Genomic DNA, 20,710 nt, shown 5'->3' with positions numbered 1-20,710 from the left:
GCTCTGCTCCTCCCGCTGATACCACCAGAGTTTGGGAACAGGATGCGACGTATCACCACCCCGGCGACCCGACCGGCGATCAAGGTGGACCCAGCCGGAGGGTCGCAAAAATAGAGGCCCCAGCTCCGGGCCTACTTCTCGAACACATCGGAGCGGCCGGCCGGAGCGACCCTGCACAGCCACAGCGGGCCCTGCTGACGGCGGACTACACGCCGCAACCTCCCCCACAGCAATAAGGCCTACTCGGAGGAGGAGCGAAATAACGGTGGGGCTCCGGATGAGGACGACGGGCCGCTCCCGATACGACCGCAGAGGTGAGGAGGGCGGAGGTGGGCACCAGAGAAGGCTCGGGGGGCACTATCGAGCCCCCGGCGTGGGGTTAGCTACAGTGGCCGGAGCTACGCCACGTGGTAGGATCACCCGGGCGCATTGTACTGGGACACTGTGGACCACCATTCCCTGACCCCAAGTCTCCGAGGGGGCTTTTTGAACTGCACCGGTGAAATTTGCCCCTAAAAGTTACGCCACCGTCCTCCTTCATCACACGCCCCAACACCCACTGCCTACTTGCCTCTGAGGCTGCGCTCGCCATGGCGGGACAACGGGGGAAGAAAGGGCCCCAGACACTCCCCGAAATGATGGCTAAGTCCCAGCCCAACCTCAACAAGGACCCAACATCCCCGGTGACCGCGAAATCGCAGCCCACACCGACGGAGGACCAAGTGCCCATTACCAGATCCTTTCTAGAGACATTATTTAACTCGCTCAGGGAGGACTTCAAATCCCTAAAACAGGTAGTGGCGGGTGAAGTTCGAGAGCTCCGGCGCGATGTGGAGGGCCTCGGAGAACATGTGGTCGCTGTTGAAGAGGCTGACCAGACCAGGAGCGAGGAAATTACGCAGCTCCAACATGAGGTCATGCGCCTCACAGACGCAGGACCTCTTGACCTCCAAGCCCACGCGGAGGACCTTGAAAACCGTTCCAGTCGAAACAACATACGGGTACGGGGGGTCCCTCAAAAGGAAGAGGGGGCTGATATCACAGGATATCTACAAGCCCTCTTCAGGAGCATACTGGGGGAACCTGTGGACTTTGCCATTCCCATCGACAATGCACACAGAGATGGGCTGCCTCGACGAGCCCCAGCCCCGCCACCAGACTTCCTGGCTTTCCTCCCTGACTTTCCGTTAAAGGAGCGGATTCTCCGCGAGGCTCGGCGAACTCAGCCCCTTCAATTTCAGGGTCATCCCATCGCCCTATACCAGGATCTCTCCTCCATCACTCTACAAAAAAGAAAGGAATTCAAACGAGCAACGGACTTCCTGCGACAACAGGAGATCCCCTACTCGTGGGGACACCCATTTTGAATAATATTCAAATGCAATGGACGTCTACATCAGCTGCGGTCATTCAAAGACACTTGCACCCTCCTGGGACTTGACCAGGACGATGACGAACCTATGACAAGAGACTCACAAGGACCGTCCAAGGGGGGCTGGCGGACTGTGAGTTATAAGCGATCCCCGTCACACCGCCTTAAGCCAGACGCCTCTGTCATCTCACGAGAGCGCAAGACCGCGGTGGCAGAGGTGGCCAAAAAAACTTCTACATCTGAGTGAATGATTCCTTTCCAGGGGAGATTACCTATAGCACACGCTTTGCCCCTGCGGCGGATGGGGTCGGGTGGGGGGCCGGAGAGGCCGCCATCGGAGATGATCCTTTCAGAATACTATACTACGGCCCTGTGCGGACTAACAGGACTGGGACTATGCATTTCTTTGATGTTGGGGTTGGGAGGGGGGAGTTGGGAGGGGGGGTGATTCTCTAGCCTCAGAACAGACCACTTTCCACTTGAACATGCAGTTTGATTTTTGGATTGTTTGGGGGGGGTTTGGGTCGCGGGGGGGTCCAAGGGTGGGAACCAGTGTGCCAGACGGGTTCTATCGAATGCAGCATTGACACGCCATTAATACGCCAGTTACGATACATGACACTTCACTGCCACCAGAGGGTCGAGGGGGATCTGCGAGGTCACAGGGGGGGGTTACGGTTTGCGATCTGATGCGCCGATGCACCACATACAAGAGATGATGACTTTGAGCTACGCCACGTGTTCACTGGGCCATGACTGACACCATCCTTAGAATATTGACCCTCAATGTGAAAGGGTTGAATAACCCCGTTAAGAGACGGGCTATTATCTCCTACCTAGAAAACTCCGGGGCCGATATCTGTTTATTACAGGAGACTCACCTCTTGCAAAAGGACTGGCATAGAATGTGTTCCCACGCCTTCCCACAACAACTCTTCTCCTCCCTCCCTACGAAAACTGCTGGGGTAGCGATCCTAATATCTAAACACTTTCGAGGACGGATGGGAAACAAGATGGGGGAGTTTAAGGGTCGCCTGTTAGCACACATATTTCAGCTAGGAGATACACATCTCACAATCGGCTCCCTTTATGCCCCGAATACAGAACAAGAGGCCTTTCTAAAAGGTGCAGTCTCGGAGGCGCTTCAATCCTCACTTCTCACTCTTACTCCTGGGCGGGGATTTTAACATCGTTATGGATACACATGCCGATAGGTCAGGGCACCGCTATGGAGGGACTGGTGCGGTCTCGTCAAATGGACTTTAATGGCTAAAAGATAGGGGATTGGTAGACCTCTGGAGGGCCAAACACCCAGCTGAATCGCAGTTCACCTTTTACTCGAACGTGCACAACATACGCTACAATCGATCATTTCCTAGGCTCCTCGGAGCTACTCAAAGCTCTTGAGGATGTTAGCATACTACCTGCAGCCATTTCCGACCATGACGCGGTAGAACTGTCACTAAGACTTCGCGCTGCCCACCTTCCCCGAGGCTCGTGGCGCCTACGCGAAACCTTACTGCAACGACCTGACGTCACTAAAAGGATTAGCGATTGTATTACTGACTATCTGGCCACCAACGACACGCCGGGAATCTTCATGATGGCTCTCTGGGGAGCCCTGAAATTGGTCATTCGCTGAGAAATAAATGCCATAGCAGCAGCTGAGGCCAAAGATCGCAAGACTAAAAGAGACGACCTCACAGCGCGTGTCGTGGAATTGGAAAGGGTCCACAGTCGCACCTGCGCTCCGCATGTTTGGAAGCAGTTAAAAGCAGCTAGGGCCCAAATAGCCAGCCTAGATACTGACAGAGCGGAATTTGCGGCCCTCCGTCTTCGACATACCTATTATGTCGGGGGTAACAGAACTGGCCGCTTACTAGCCAGTGCTTTGAAGGCCAAGACCCAACACTCTAAGATTACCGGTCTCACGGACGACACTGGGGCAGTCCTCACGGACAACGTCCAGGTGGCCGAGGCATTCCGATCTTACTATGCCTCATTGTACGGGGCGGAAGAGACTTCCCCTGCGGACATAGAGGCTTACTTGAGTACGACGGCCCTCACCGAGTTCTCCAAGACAAACGCGGATGCCCTGGATGCCCCCATCCGCCAGGATGAAGTACTGGCAGCCATATCCCGCTTGCGCCCGCTCAAGTCCCCGGGACCCGACTGATTCTCTGCCGGATTTTATAAAATCTTCAGCCGGCAGACAGCCCCAGTGCTCACCCGCCTCTGCAATTCTTTTGAAGGCCCAGGCGCTATCCCTTCGGACCTGCTGGCCGCGGAGGTGGTGGTATTGCCAAAACCCGGTAAAAAACCCACACACTGCTCTGCTTTCCGCCCTATTTCATTATTGAACCTTGACTTAAAGCTTTTTACTGGCATTCTTGCCGCACGCCTCGGCCCCTGCCTTCCTGGGATTTTGGAACCAGACCAATCAGGCTTTGTACCCAATCTGCAATGTAGCGACAACACTAAAAGGGTACTCCATCTAATTGACAAATCGCATTTTCAAGCCTCAGACTCCGCATTGCTTGCCATTGACGCGGAGAAGGCGTTCGACCGCGTGGACTGGACATATTTACAACAGGTCCTGCGGCGTTTCGGACTGGGTGACCGCTTCTGCTCTTGGATAGCATGCTGCTACCATCACCCCCAGGCTAAAGTCCGACTGGGCAGCTTACGTTCAAACCCATTTGAGATTCAGCGCGGCACTAGACAGGGGTGTCCCATTTCCCCCTTCTATTTGCCCTGTATATAGAGCCTCTAGCGCAGAAGATCAGGGATAACCCCAGAATTAAGGGTATCAACTTCGGGCACGGACCTCATACGATTAGTTTATACGCAGATGACGTGATAGTCGCCCTTGACCACCCAGACAGCTCCATACCCGCATTTATGGAGGAACTTGACTCATTTGGCTCCGTCTCGGGATTCCGCATTAACATAGGTAAATCTCTGATATTGCCGCTGGGCAAAAATGCACAGATACATGACTCTGCCATTGGACAAAGGAGCGGTCTTCAGCTGGCAGCCCAAGTCCCGTACTTAGGGATTACCCTTACCTCCTCAACAGAATCAACAGTATCAACCAATTACAAAGCTCTCACCACCCAGATCCGGACGGATCTGGCGTGCTGGTCAAAACAGCCGCTTTCTTTGCTGGTAAGGGTGGCAGCGGTGAAAATGTCGATCCTGCCTAGAATCCTCTGTCTCTTCCAGACCATCCCAGTCATGCCTCCAGCTGGCACCCTGGAAGACCTACAGGCCGCTCTCCATCATTTCATCTGGGAGGGGAAACGCGCAAGTGTCCATAAACAATTGGCGTATTTGCCACGCACAGAACAGACTCCGCTTGATCATCAACTATTGATTTTTCTGACAACCATTGGATAATTGATCAACACCTGAACCGGGTTGGAATTATCACCGGTTCAGGGATCGTTCCACCTACTTCCATGGGAAGTAAGCCCTGAAGAGTCCGAGTTTATTTGTACTCAGACGAAACACGTGTCGGCTGGCGTTGTCTTGTTTCAAGTATTAAAGCATCAAGACCTACAAGGCTTCACCCTTCATTTTTCTTCTTACCAAGTCGAAAATGTTTTGAAATTATACTTACTATATGTATATCTTACTTGTGTGTGCACAGGGACTGTTTAGCGGTGAAAATGTCGATCCTGCCTAGAATCCTCTATCTCTTCCAGACCATCCCAGTCATGCTTCCAGCGGGCACCCTGAAAAACCTACAGGCCGCTCTCCATCATTTCATCTGGGAGGGGAAACGCGCACGTGTCCATAAACAATTGGCGTACAAGAGCATGGACGAAGGAGGCCTTGGAGTCCCCAACCTGCTGCAGTACTTCCATGCCTCTCAACTCCGCTATTTAGTAGAGTGGTACAGACCAGAGTCGGAGAAGAGATGGCTCTTACAGGATAGAGCTATGGCGCAAACTCCGCTTTTGGTGCAGCAATTTTCGCCATTACACGAGAACGCCGAAACAGCCGTGGGGCAGATGAACAGATACACAGACCTTTATGGGATCGGCACCAGTTTGAACCGCAACTATACGAATTTTGGTACACACACCATACATTGAGAAGATTCCCTTTTATTTAGTCTGCCTCTAAGAATAACTCTACGGCTACATTGCATTCAGCCCGAAATATAAGGGTGTATTTGCCACGCACAGAACAGACTCCGCTTGATCATCAACTATTGATTTTTCTGACAACCATTGGATAATTGATCAACACCTGAACCCGGTTGGAATTATCACCGGTTCAGGGATCGTTCCACCTACTTCCATGGGAAGTAAGCCCTGAAGAGTCCGAGTTTATTTGTACTCAGACGAAACACGTGTCGGCTGGCGTTGTCTTGTTTCAAGTATTAAAGCATCAAGACCTACAAGGCTTCACCCTTCATTTTTCTTCTTACCAAGTCGAAAATGTTTTGAAATTATACTTACTATATGTATATCTTACTTGTGTGTGCACAGGGACTGTGTTTAGCGGTGAAAATGTCGATCCTGCCTAGAATCCTCTATCTCTTCCAGACCATCCCAGTCATGCTTCCAGCGGGCACCCTGAAAAACCTACAGGTCGCTCTCCATCATTTCATCTGGGAGGGGAAACGCGCACGTGTCCATAAACAATTGGCGTACAAGAGCATGGACGAAGGAGGCCTTGGAGTCCCCAACCTGCTGCAGTACTTCCATGCCTCTCAACTCCGCTATTTAGTAGAGTGGTACAGACCAGAGTCGGAGAAGAGATGGCTCTTCCAGGATAGAGCTATGGCGCAAACTCCGCTTTGGAGGATTCCATTCCTCGCTAGGCAATATCGACCACGATACTTATTAAAGTCACCTATTACCCGCACGACTCTACACGCATGGGATAGGGTGGCTCTCAAGAACGGGTTGACAACCTTTCCTTCCCCATTCACCCCCATATTGGATAATCCAGAATTTCCTCCGGGCAACGGCGCAGGCGCATTTCCCCAGTGGCGAGGTACGGCGTGTCGCTCCGCCGGCGACCTTTTCGACCTAAGAGGATTTCTTCCTTTCACAGACATCAAACAGGGGTACAACTTAGAGAATCCTCACCTTTTCCAATACTTTCAACTTAGACATTGGCCCACTAACCCAGACATTGCCACCATGGTGGGCCGCCCTATGACGACCTTTGAAAAATGGTTACTTACTAAGGACACAGATACACACCTCATTTCAGAAATTTACAAAATGCTCACACCACCACACACCCCGGATAAAACACCAAGTCAGAGGCGCTGGGAGGCTGAATTGGGTAGGACCTTAACATCTAAAGAATGGAGCTACATATAGTATAGGGCTTCGCACACCACACGTAATACAGCAGCACAGGAAGCGGCAGTGAAACTGGCTATGTACTGGCACCTCACCCCGGTCCGACTTCACAAAGGAAATCCATCGCGTAGCGAGCTTTGTTGGAGGGGTTGCGGGGAAAGGGGCACTCTAACTCACCTCCTTTGGGACTGTCATGAACTTAGGAGCTATTGGGAGGCGGTGCTAAATGATATTGACTCCTCCTTTGAGACTGAAATCCTGAGATTCCCTGCATATGTCAAGTCAAATATGCTTTATTCGAGCATTCACTCATAAAAGCAGAAACAATTTAAAAATACAAATCAATTAACAATCAATTACAGTGGAAAACAGGTAAAAAAAGCATATTATTTACAATTCATGACTCAATTTTCAATTCAAGACTTTAAAATATCATTTTAAAATTGTACTGTTAAATTTTTTTATTTTTTTTAATTTTTTTTAAAAAGAGTTAGATTTAACAATTTCCTAAAAAGAGAATATCGTGGATGGGCATAAACAGGTGGTTCAGCTAGACAGAGAATAGACAAATTGAAGGAAGGTACCTCCTGACTATGGTTGCCCCCAACTTTTTTGCCCTGTGTTTTAGCGGGCTTTTGACATAGTCGACCTGGGATCCTGCCAATCAGGACCCCAGGCCTACTGCTCTCTCTTTAAAATGGATTCCATGTACCCTAGGTACATTTCCAATTGGTACTGGGCCACCCTATCAGACCCTGTAACTCAGGGCATGGGTGTACCCAGGGCTGCCAGGGGCTGCAGCATGTATTATGCCACCCCTGGCTGGCCTCCTAAATTTGACACAACTGGCTGCATGACAGCTGGGGCAAAGTCGTGTAATCACCCTTTGCTGTAGATATAGTATACCTATATCTAACCCTAAAATGGACACACAGATTCCTATCAGTCACTCCTATGGCAGGCCTTAACAATCCTGAAGGCAGAGTGCTTGGAATCGTGTGAGATGGTGCTCTGGCATGAGCTGAGCCTGTCTGCAGCTTGCGGAACCAAGTCCTAATAGCTGTTCCATGATATCGCATACCATATACTCTTAAGTGCATTATAATCCTCGCGGTTAAATGCTATCTTTGGTATTGCTTTATCAAAACATGTCGAGTAAGGTGTCATACGAATTGGAATACTAACCCCTCGCCAATTCTGGCGACGGGGTTAGCATTCCACCCTTCTAGAGGGACACGACATGTATGTAACTGTGAACCCCGGTTAAAGTTAACTGAAGCCTCAGCTCCACAAAATGGATGCTGCCACCACAGACACGAGTCTGACCCCCTGCAGCTGGGAGTCCATCCAGCGAGGGGAGCCTGGACAAAGGGTTTCCTGTCAGGGGCGGTGCTAGCACCGTCCCAGACATGGTTTTGTGTATCCTGGGTAGGCAGGGCTTTACAGGAAGGTGACTGCTGAGTGGCACCCCGGTGCTCACTACGCATAGGCCAGTCTGAACCAGTTCCAGGGGCACACCAGCCCCTGGCCTGGGGAAGTCCGGCATGGGAGAGGGGTGTAACCACCCCCCTCCTAGTCCCACCCATAGGCAGGACCTAGTCACCGGGTCAGCCCCCTTTTTTAGTATAAAGATGGGAGCGGGCCCCCTGTTCAAATTAGATCATCTTTAGAATCAAGACCCGACTTTCTGCGAAAGGCATCAAGATTTCCTTCTTCAAGATTCTCCCTTGTGGCTAAGGAGTAGTCCCCCCTGCATCCGCAGGCACCATCCTAAGAACACTGCGGTCTGCTGCAAGTCCTTCTTCACGAATCCGACGACCCAGCTCGACGAGACCCGGCTTCCCTGGCACCTCTGACCTCTACTCACCTCTACAGCAAAGCTGAGAACTGTGAGTGCGACGAGACCTCGAGGGACCGACGATCGCCAAGACTGCACGACTTCTTTGTAACAAGCCCACCGTGTGCTCCACTGGTGAGTGCTTTGGGGTCCGAGAAGCCCCAACCCTGAGCAGCTCCAGCACCGAAGATCAGCCCTCCAGCATCTCCACGATCTGCGTGGGGCCCTTCTGCTTTTGCGTGCTCACCGCGCTGTGTGGCTACTAGCCGGCTGGCTTGTGGCCTTCTTCACGACGCCCGACGACATCACTGCTGCTGGTCTGGTTGCTCCAGGCTGGCAACAGAGAAGCACCCCGGACCCTCCTGGTCCACTCCAGACGCCATTTTGAGTCCACCGCGTGGGCTTGAATTTGCCAAGGCTTTGTTGCCCAATCCTGGGTCCAGCGACGTCGACAGCTTCAATCTTCGTGGGACAGCTCGCTCCTCCATCCTGGTCGCCGACAACGCCTCCTGGCCCGTGAGATCTGCGAGCACAGCGTCACCCACTCACCTAGTCGAGGTGACTACCATCCGGTGTCCTCCTGGTGCCACCTGACTACTGGCTAGTAGTCACGAACTTGGTCCCCTCTGCTTTCAGGTGTCATCTTCCTTCGATCCAGGCTTGGATCCATCGAACTTTCTTCACTGGTTGCCTGCCAACAACTTCTTTCTTCCAGGCTCCTGGTCCGTCTACGAGGATTCCCGACGTCTTTTCAGACCTATGCAGCTGCAGCCCCTGGGCTAGGTAACTTCGGCATTTCGGGGCCCCAGCATAGCCTCACTATCCAAGGGTCAGAATCCACTTTCGTTTTCCTCCCACCAGGTCGGGTTCGCCCGAGAACACTAACTTTGTCATTACTAGCTACCATAGACTTTGTCCCGCATCACGCGTGAGAGTGCACACTCTGCACCCGAGTCCCCTAGGCCTCCTGTAAGTAATCTGAAGGTTCTATAGTCAAGACCTAGCGATTCCAAAGCCTATTAGTACTGTACTTACCTGCTAGTAATTTCGCATTCCACTTTCAGAGTATATGGTTTTCCGTGCCCCTCGGGCATTTGTATATACTGTGCTAACTTAAGTATTTTCGTAAGAGTTTTGTTTTGTGCTTAGTACCCTGTCCTCATAAAGAGTACAGGGCTGTTGTGAAGTTTAATAAATAAATTGTTTATTTTCATAACACTTGTGTGGTGTCCTTTGACTTGGTGTTCAAGGGGTATATGTGTGGTAAACAGCTGGCTTAACACGCCCTCTCGAGTCTTTAGCCTTAGACTGCTCGTATCCACGCTACTAGGATAGCTGGTCTATAAGGTTGACTTACAACCAATCATCAATAAGGGTTGCTGGACTGATACATAGTGTTCACTAGAATAGTGAGCACTGCATATCAGGCCACCTTCTCACACAAATGACTAGCAGTCTCTGCCCAGTTTAACCACAAAATATATCAGACAGAGAATAGTCAAGAGACTAGCAGTCTCTGTCTAATCGACCATGCCCATCCAAGGTATTTGGCAGTTGCTATCAATATCCACATCTCGCTAGTAGTGCATAGGATCCGCAAAGCAGTTAGACTACTAGTAGTCCCTAGATTCTTACACATCGGTTTTAACCATACGCTTCTTGGGTCCTGGTAAGCAGCGCAAGCAAACAGAAAATGACCCTTAGTTTCATTAGCGGAGCCACAAGCAGGACAGCTAACATTTACACCACCTTCCCATTTAACAGTCAAAGATCTAAGAGGCAAAGAACCTGCTCTCAATTGGAATAGGAGTTTGCGGTCACAAGACCTTGTTATACAGTACCAATAAGGTTCCAAGGAAGGATACAATTTAGCCTCTAAAAATCCTTCCATCATAGAACCAAGACTAGTGCTGGACCAGCCCTGTGAAGCTACCTTTTCCCAATAGATTTCTTTTAAGAGTCTTTTAGTGGGAAAGACTGACCCTGCTGGATCTGACCAAAGCAGACCCATTCCGAGGTCATTCAAAGTTACTTTCAGGAAATTAAGCCACCTATTTTTATGGAATATATCCGCTCTAATAATATCTAAGAACCCCTCAGCATAATGTGAAAGCTCAGGCGTGGTCCAGAGCCTCCTCCAATACAAGATTGGTCGAAGTCTGACCAGGTCAGTTACCGATTTTCTACACAAGTCATAACGGAGGGGCAATAGTGGAGTGCTTTTTGGAAGACCAGTTATCGAACGGAAGAACTTATTTTCCGAAATTTGTAAGGCAGCCACCTTCTCAAAGCCCCATAACTCGGCACCATATAGTGCAGAGCCAAGAGCTTTAGCCTTGTATACCTGTAGAGCAGGCTTGACAGGTTTTGTCAGAGACTTCCTGTGTTCGGAACTAATGGCACCTAATAGTTGCCTATGCCTCAAAGAAGCTATATCTATATGATTACTCCAATAATTCTTGTTTGAAATGTGAATTCCTAAATAAGTGAAGGTATTCACCACTTCTAAGGGTCGTCCATTCATAATAATTTTGGATTTAAAACTCCGGTGGGGGTTAAAAATCATTAGTTTCGTTTTTGTCACATTAACCTGCAGACCATGTTCACTGCAAAATGATTAAAAAATAACCAATGCTCGCTGAAGACCGCTTGGAGTTTTCGATAGGATAAGCGTATCGTCAGCGAACATTAGTATTGGGATTTTAATGTTGGCTAATGAAGGGGCATCCAATTCTGCCGATACCATGGGTGATACAACACCGTTTATAAACAGTGTAAAAAGAGTAGGGGCCATTGAGCAACCTTGACGGACTCCCCGCTCTACCGGGAAGTCAGCTGTCTCCATGCCCTGACCCCCCCATTGTATTCTAGCAAATGTAGATTCATGGAGCCTCATTATTAGAGTCAGTAAATCATCAGGGACACCCAGGTTCCTGAGGACAAACCACAACTTCATCCGCGGGACTAGGTCGAAGGCAGCCCGCAGGTCGACAAAAGCCGCGTACAAGCTGCCTCCGCCCAGCACCACAGTCTTCCATTGCAGTAGATTGAAGCGGAAAAACTGGTCCACAGTACTTGTCGACCTACGGAACCCCGCTTGGAATGGTGACAAAGCATCATTGTCCTCAGCCCAGTCCAAGAGCCTGTTCACAATCACACGCCCTATTGTTTTTTGTATAGTGTCAATAAGGCTGATCGGCCTATAATTGCCTGGCTTTGAGCGATCGCCTTTCTTAAACACTGGTATGATTACAGCGCCACGCCAAGATGCAGGTACCGGAGCACCCCTTGCAATACTGTTAATAAGGAGACTGATGTACCTGCACCACCTCTCCTTGTCATTAATAAAGACATCGGCAGGAACTCCGTCCATACCTGGTGCACGGCCACTATTTACAGTACTCAAAGCCCCCAGGATTTCTTGTGGACTGAAGAAATTATCTTTAAAATGGGTATAAACCATGGACCAAGGGGGAGGGTAAGGGAGGGTACGGGGGGGCCGGAATGTTGGGGGGGAGGTTCACAGGGCTTGGGGGAATCGGGGAGGGGGAGGGTTTGGTTTCTTGAGTTTTGGGAGGGGGTTGGGGTTTGTTGTTTAAGGAGTGTGTCGACCACCGGAGTTGTACGGCTCTTCGGGCGGGCTCCGAGCCGCTAAGGCGGAAGGGGGTCTAGGTCTACTGAGGGAACAGCAGCGGGCACGACAAAGTACTACAACGCTTGAAACGCGGCCGGCCCATGACGGGTTGTAGGCGGCTTGCTGTGTATAATTTCGCTTCTGGAACTGCGGTATCATCCTGGCCTCCCTTTACTGTACTTGAACCCTAGCTTTGTAACGAACTGCTTGTTCTCCCAGCGTTCTGTGGGAGAACACCTCACCTCACCCGGCACCTACTCGGGAAGAAGGAGGCCCCGCTCTGTCCGTCGGTACCTCGAGGGCCAGCGTCCGAGCAGGACGCTGGGAGAATCACGAATAGTTGGATAAATACCTGAGAACATTTGGGCTCAAAGTTCTGGTAGGATTAATCCAAATTGTTAATATACTTAGTTTTTCACAATAATGCAGATGCTTAACATCAATTGGTCCTGAAGAAAGCTTGGACTCTTGGTCCATATAAACTGAAACATGTCGGCCTCTATGCACTGCGCCGCTATGTAGTCATTCTTTAAGACTATTGGGTGCTACTTTTAACCTTGACCCTGAGCTAATACTCAATAAACATATTTTTTGTCTCAGGAGCCAATTTTATGTATATTTCGCTGGAACAGATTTGCCTATGTGGTATCGACCACCATTTATGCTTTATACACAGAGGATTGTGATCACTCTCACTCCTCCACACAATCTCCATGTCACTTAGCAAAGGCCATAAATTCAAACTACAAAGAACATAGTCTATCCTGCTCTTATGCCTCCCGTTGTCAAATGTCATAGAGCCACTTTTATCACTTTGCGTCCTACCATTTAATGCTCTTAAGCCTTTCTCTAATACTAATCACATCTTTAGTCCAGCGCACAACTGGTTTCAACTCTAATTTCGGGACCCCCCAGTGGCAGTCCTCGTCATCCCGAGGTAATCTTCGTCTGTCACTAGAAGCTCAAAAGTTTGGTTAAAGTCACCTGCAATGACAGACGGGAGAAAACATCAAGTAAGGAACACAAGGCCACCAGAACCTCTGATCTCCCACCCCCTGCACTCCTCGCATATACATTGTAGATGTATAGTAAACCCACAACATCAGAATTGATTGTAATTAGTTGAATGTCTCTGTGCCCAGTTTCTATTGCTTTGACATCCAGTTTTAATGTCTGACGAACCCAAATGGTTAGGCCACCCATTGGTCTTCCCCTTAGGCCTTTAACGGCTGCCACATAGTAGTTCGGATATCCTTGAGCAAAAAGTGGTCCAGATGACCAAGTCTCCTGAAATATACATATATCAAAAGAATTGACAAATCGAAGCCAGTCTCCAGAATCTAATTTGGAACCCAAACCTGCAATGTTCCATGAAAAGAGTTTCACCACAATGTCCACAGTGCCATCCAGGTCCTTCGATACAGGATTTGATACACATAATTCTCCATCCGAGCCGACTGCTTGCAAAGAGGTATTCTCGATATTAGAACTCAATAAAAGAACAGAAGCCCCCTTATCAGACTCAAGATTGACATGAAATTTGGAGGGTAACTTAGAGGATTCGATCTTTTTACTACTAACCAAAGAGTTTGTATCGTTTGTTAGACTTCCTTGGAGAATAAAATTAGCTTTAAGAAAAACAAAATCCTCCGCAATAGAGGTGTAGATTGAATTCTTCTCAGCAGAAACATTAAGTCTAACACAACCTGTCCTCTCAAGTCAGTCGCAATCATTCAGGTCTGACAGTGCTGCAAATCTGTTTTCAACTCTAATACCCCACTCACTTGACTGTGGAACCGTACCCCAGTTATTTGTCACCAAGTTCCATTTTGTTTTTAAAATATTAGGATTCACTGTATTACTTCTCCTATAAAAAAAATCCAAAGTCAGCGGAACAATCTCAGCACTCCTACGTTGGGGTGGAAATATATGCCTTAGAAGCTCAGGGAGTACTTCTGGACTTAAGAAATGGAGGACTACACAATCTCCCTTTAGTTTTTTTGCGGTAGTCCCTATCCAGTCCACCCTCCTAGCCATAGTGATCTCCCCTGCTAGCTGTTGTTTCCCTCTCGGAGATATCAACATGTTATTACATAGCCAGAGGTAAGCTTTACTAATCACAGAAGAAGTAGATTCTGTTTGACCTGATTTTAACGGAGGCACATTTGCCAGAACCAGAACAAGAGGGGAGGCCTCCATAATCAGTTGAACCGGGCCTTGATCTACACTATTCACTGTGGAGTTTGGTGGTATATCTTTCTTGGCTGGTACCCTAATACCTTTATCTGCTACCTGGTGGGTAAGAAGCGGAATTGATCTCACTTCCTCACTGTTACTCCCTATCCAGTGACTAAGGGTGTTTATCGTTGGTACAGCCTTGATTGTAGCTAAAGTTGGTATAATATCCCCCTCCTCCACTGTCTTATTTAGCAATCCCCCTAGTCAGTTTACCTCTGCTGTTAGACGATCAATTTTGGATACCAAAGGTTTAATTATTGAATTGATCTTTAAGTCAATCATACTAACTAATTTGTTAATAATATCATAACTTAATATCTCCTTCTCTAATTGTTATCCGTTCGCTTCAGATATAGCAACGTCTTTCTGAGGAGATACAATTCTCTTCTTACTGGAACGCAGCCCACCCCGTTTACTCTGGCCCTTCCTGCATGCTCTTATAGCTCTAGTTACAGGCACAGATACGGGGGGAGGTGAATCGACTTCTATCAAATTTGACTGGTCACCTGGGTCATCATCTAAATTAACAGCCATAGGTAAGAGTATGTCAGAATTAGGATCCACGTTGAGACATGACTCAGAAGGTGAATCATCGCCATTGTGTATTTGTACCGGTACTTCTAAAACTACAGGAGCTAGAGGTAAACTTTGCATAGAAGTAGCCGGTGGAGAGCTCAATCCCAATGATATACGCCTTGTGCTGTTGATTTTGCTCACCACCTGTACTAAATAATTATCTATAGTATTAGGCATAGATGAGGACCTTTGTTTAGACATTATAGGAGGCGATAGTAAATGATTTAAATCAAAATGTCACCCTCAAACGCTAACAAAGTAGGAATATCCACAGTGTATAACAGAATATTTTGACAATGGTAATTCTTACTTATAAGTGACACCTTAAGTCTCAATAAAACAAGCAGAGGTCCTGGCCAAGGCCAATTACGGCCATTCACGGACTGTACGCCCTTTGTCCGCCCTTTGTCCGCCCTTTGTCCGGGCTTCGTCGACGAGGGACCTGGCGTTGTTATATGCGCCTCCTGGCGCGCTGGGTAGTGGCGTCGTCAATTTCCCCCGTGGGATTCTGGGGATTGTAGTCGGACCGGCGGAGCCAAGCCCGGCCGGTCGATTCAGGCAATGGTGGGGCAGAGCCAAGGTGAGGACACCGCAGCGAGTCGATGATCAAATCGGAATGAGTGGGTGTTTGCTGGGAAAAGGCTCGTCCATGGCAGATCGGGGATTCAAAACTGCAAACGCTAAAGGCTCAAAACGTGTTCTGCATAACCGGTAGTACCGTAGCTGTTCTCTGCATATGCTTTACTGGGTCTCCCCAATGCATTAACTTTCCCTCTGAAATCACTGCGGGGTTGTCAAATGGGGATCACCAAACAAGCAGCCACGCAGCATATCCTATCATTGTGGGGCTCGGCGACTAAACCCACACACACGGGGTGGCTCCACAAGCTTTGGTTTACACTTGGATGGAACGCATACAGGCCACACTTACCAACTCAACCGATGCATTTCGGAAAACGTGGCTTCCACTGCTGTCCCTCCTGTCCCAGGAATTCAATGAAGTCACATGTCCTAAGTACCTTAAAGTTCTACGCCTCACTGACACCACCCATGACTCTCAGTGACTTCTCGGACAATTGCACTGATCCTCACTGGCCCGTTGACGGACCTTTTGATACTAAATGGCACACTGGTTGGGGTGGGGGAGGGGGGACCGGGGCAGAGTTGGGCGGGGGGTTTTGGTTATTATTGTTTTTATTATTTTGCCTTCTTGCAACGCTTGACATTTGCATCTATGATATCGTAATATATCTTTGGTATATGTACCCCGCTTTACTATTCAATTTCAGGGAAGACATACTTGTCTGTCCCGTCTGCTGTATATGCCTAATGCCTTCACAATCTGTCACAATGTCTTCCTTTACTTCTACTGGAAAAATCAATAAAACGCATTTGAAACTAAACATGATAAAAGAAAGTAGAATATTACTGAGAAAGCATGATTTTGCGGTTTGGTGTAAATCCATTCAGTGGTACTAAAAAAAATTGCATTTAAAGGTGTATGGTAGGCTTCAAATGGTTAATTGTTTTGTATATGTTGTTGGTTTTCTTTGCCAGCTTGAAACTTGCAAGTTCCATCAACCCAATTTGAATGTTTAGAGAGATGCGGCTGTTTGATTACAAGCTTGTGTTTTTGCCCGCCTCCTAGAATTCTTGAGATTAGCAAAACTCATGAGGTTGGCTAGCCAGTAAAAAAAAAATTGTAGGCATATGGGTAAACATGTTGAGCAATAATAAAGCACAGAGGAAGAGAGGGGAGACCCTTAGAAAATATTTTTCTGTTTTGAGAAACTAAACGTTTTTGTGCTTGCCAAATTTGGCCACTATTTTGAATACAAAAGATGTGTGTTTCAGTTGCAGTTTCTGTGAAAAAGGCATTGTTTTGATTTCTTTACATTTTGCATTTTTAGTACGACATTTAGTATGTGTAACAGACATTTAGCATGTTTAACCAACTGTCTGTATACCAAGTTTCATGTAGATCTGTCGAGGTGTGGCAAAGTTAAAAGGGGAGCGACAAACCTTAACATAAGCTCATAACTATGGTGCTAATTGAAGAATCTGCATAAAATATGCCAGTCTATTGAGGTGTTAAACAATCCTAGATTTTTGCAGCTCTGTGAAGGGTGGCAACGTTTGAGGTAGGGTAAAAAATGATTTGATTAGGTAGGATAGATCTGCGTGAAATTTTAAATTCCAGAACTGGACCAACTGCATATCCGCATCATGGAGCGAGAGTATCCTCCATTCAATCTTCAGAGCACGCAGCAGATGAATCCCCGCAAACTACCAATTGATTGTGCTTATTGATGTTGAGGACAAACTGTACACCTCCAACATTCTTCTTGACCTGGAGGCTTGGACCACTGCTAGCAACATCATTCCAACTAAACAAACTGGTTTTAGACCAGACAAAAGTACAACGAGCAACCTTTTGACCTTGAACCTCCTCGTAGAAAAAGCCTTGTTCAAGACCACCAAATTGTACACCTGCGTTGTTGACCTAAAAGCGGCTTTTGAGAGAGTGCTTATGGTCAAAGATGGTCAAATGGGTCGCTCCACCAAAGCTCCTCGGGCCCATAGTCAACTTATACTCAGAAACATGGGTTCCAGTCAAACTAGGCAAAGGTGACAGAACAACAAGGAAGATACCCATGCATACAGGCCTGAAGCAAGGATGTGTGCTTGCCCCCAGCTTAGCAGACCTAGCCGCATGGTTAGCGGAAGTTCAAAGCGATCTGCCCAAGCTAGCAAAACCCCAGTGAGGTGCTTACAATACACCTAGGGGGGTGGTTCTGGACTCTAAACTAAAATTCAAAGACCACCTTGTTCAAAGATGGGCTCAGGTGAATAAATTGTGCTTTGCAATCAACATACTACGAACAAAGCTGGTTTGCCCATCCCACTCCCATCTATTACAAGTAATCGCAGCAAAGTTTCTTCCCACACTTACTTTGGGCTCAGAACTCCTAAAGGGAAAGGACGGGTTCACTTTGAACCAACAGCAGTCCAACCTGTTTAAATGCATTTTTCACCTTCCGCAATCCACTCCCCAGACTCTGGTCCAATTTGGAATTTGGTTTATTCCACCAATCTACGGTTTGGATGGCCGCACTCATTAATCTGTGCTAGAGATTGAAAGCGGCACAACCAGACTCACTGGCTGCACTATGTTGGAAAGAAAAAAAGAACCAGCCCTCAACCAAAAATGACTGGCCAACGGTTCTCCAGCATGCGCTAACCACCCTCAACCTGAATGAAGCATGGTCCTAAACACCAGCTTTTCTGGAATTTCTGCATTCCATGAAATTGCCAATAAAGCAGCCAAACTACAAACCTAATCACTCGACAAAGCTGAGGTGGCACAGAAGAAACATGGGTTGATGGTTCTGCAATCCTCTAGAACTTCATAAGCCACATATCACAGTCAACACATTATGTTCTCCTCCTCATCTGATTGGGAGCTTTTTCATCAAAAGACAAGATTCCACTTTGGAAACAAACCTGGTCGAATCCCAACTGTCGGTTATGCTGTAGTTCCAAAGACACTGTATTACATTTTCTGTGCATGTGCCCTGCTGTCAGTCTGCTGAGAAGGAACCTATTACTACCAGCCTTCCGGTCTCTACAGATAAGATCTTGCTGACCTGCTGCGATGACACTTTTGACCAGTCAGTCGCCTCCGCTCTCCTGTGGGTCAACAAAGTTCCTCCAATAAGTTAACTGTTGGACAGGCCTCGTGAAGGGGCCGCCCCCTCCCCACATAATAAGACCCGAGCACCGGCTCTCCCGGTGTCACCAGAAGAACCACCCCGGCAACCCACAGAAGCAACCCGCAACCCGTCCCCAACGGGACGCCTGCCCCCGAACACCATGACATCGGCCGGCCCGGGCCACCATCAGCAGCATTGCCCCGGCCCAGCCGCCATCTTGGACACTGCACCACGAGGCCGCGTGGCCTCAGCTCGACCCCAACCCTGGGCCTGGCCAGGCCCCGACATCGAGGCACCACCATCCACCCAGGAGGTGAACGGACCACTTGGCAGGTCAATGGGAGAGAGGAGTGTCGATGGCTCTCCCCCGTCAGGTGCCGATCGCCCCCAGCCTCCCCGGGCGCTGGCTCCACCCCCCTGCTGGGTGTCTGGACTTCCTCATCCCGGACCTCCCGACCTCCAAGAGCGAGGGTCCGGACATCAAAGGAGGCCAGACCTATAACTGGGGCAGCTCCAGAGCAGGATGGCAGTTGTATTCTGGAGTCGAGAGACACCTAGAAGAACTCATCCTTGAAGGACTGCTGGCGCTGCCGCAGCCCTGCCTTGTGAATCATCGTCCTGCCTGCTGGCGCTGCCGCGGCCCTCTGCAACCTACATCTTCGTCGGGACCTGCTGGCGCTGCCGCGGCCCTCTGCAACCTACATCTTCGTCGGGACCTGCTGGCGCTGCTGCGGCCCTCTGCAACCTACATCTTCGTCGGGACCTGCTGGCGCTGCCGCGGCCCTCTGCAACCTACATCCTCGTCGGGACCTGCTGGCGCTGCCGCGGCCCTCTGCAACCTACATCTTCGTCGGGACCTGCTGGCGCTGCCGCGGCCCATCCTTGTGTGAACCACCGCCTTTGCCGGCTGGCGCTGCCGCGGCCCTTCTCAAGTGAGACTTATCATCCTAGCCTGCTGGCGCTGCAGCGGCCCGACCCTCCAGGACTCCGAGCTCGAGGATTGTGAGCTATCCTTCTTACCACCTCAGTACCAGACCGGTACCAAGACTGTCCCGCTACCCTTTTCCCCTCAGAGACTAGAATTGAGAGGACCCTCGTGTCCCGATCTCACTGTATCGCTGATATCCTTGCTTCAAGAATCGTATATAAAGAGTGTTGACCTCATCCTTGTGTGGTGTCCATCTGTGGGGGGGAAGTTACTTGTCTGTACGATCGCTGGAGACGGCCCTCACCGGAGGCCTCTCCTCTTGTCCTCGGCCGACCCTCCAGGTCCCCGCCTAACATTGGTGGCCAGCGGCGCGATCCGAACCAACGCGTAATCGTACCGAGAGTAACTCACCCCACGACTCAACCACAATGACAACAAAAGAGAGCGGATCCACAGAGAAATTCCAGATGGAGAAACTAGAAGAGTACAACCACCGAGAACTAAAGCAATTTTGCATAGAACTAGGCATTGCTACCACCGGACTGAGCACGAAAGAGGACTTCAAACACGCCCTAGAATCTTGGGCAGAAACAGGTACGGCCGTACCCCAAAACCAAAACCTCGAGGCGCCGGAAACGAACACCCCTCCGACAGAAGGAAGGAGATCGGGTCTCTCCCTGTAGGAGATCCGAGAACGAGAGAAAAGCAGACACCATGAATTAGAGTTGGCACGGCTTCGGTTGGACGGAGAGCTGAAATTGGCGGAACAAAAGATAACATTAGAACACTTGCGGCTCCGAGAGGAGCGGGAAGAGAAACAAAGGCAGAGGGAACTAGAAGAGAAAAAACTGGCATACGAACATGAGCGCAAGCTAGCAGAAATAGAGATTCGGAAACAGAATAAAGATCTCGGGGTGCCCGAGCGCCCGAACCCTCCGGGCCCTGCAGAACTGAAAGTCCACATCCCCAAGGATGTCGTCAGAGAATATTATCGGAACGACGATATCCAGCAGTGGTTCAAATCGAAGTGATTGATCGAAGTGACTGGGGAGCCGGGTTATGGGGGAGGTTCATCAATGAAGGGC

The 20,710-nt window shown here is 49.2% G+C and overlaps 1 protein-coding gene across 2 annotated transcripts in view; it reads left to right on the top strand.

Moving 5' to 3' along the window:
* Nucleotides 1–20,710, top strand: part of HTT (huntingtin) — a 2,178,328-nt gene that overhangs the window by 1,577,654 nt on the left and 579,964 nt on the right. The gene's annotated exons all lie outside the window — the stretch shown is intronic.

Source organism: Lissotriton vulgaris, chromosome 3_2 (genome assembly GCF_964263255.1).
Source record: "Lissotriton vulgaris chromosome 3_2, aLisVul1.2, whole genome shotgun sequence".
Classification (NCBI taxonomy): Eukaryota; Metazoa; Chordata; class Amphibia; order Caudata; family Salamandridae; genus Lissotriton; species Lissotriton vulgaris.
Note: the sequence above shows the minus strand (reverse complement) of the source record. Positions and strands in the feature narration are given on the sequence as shown.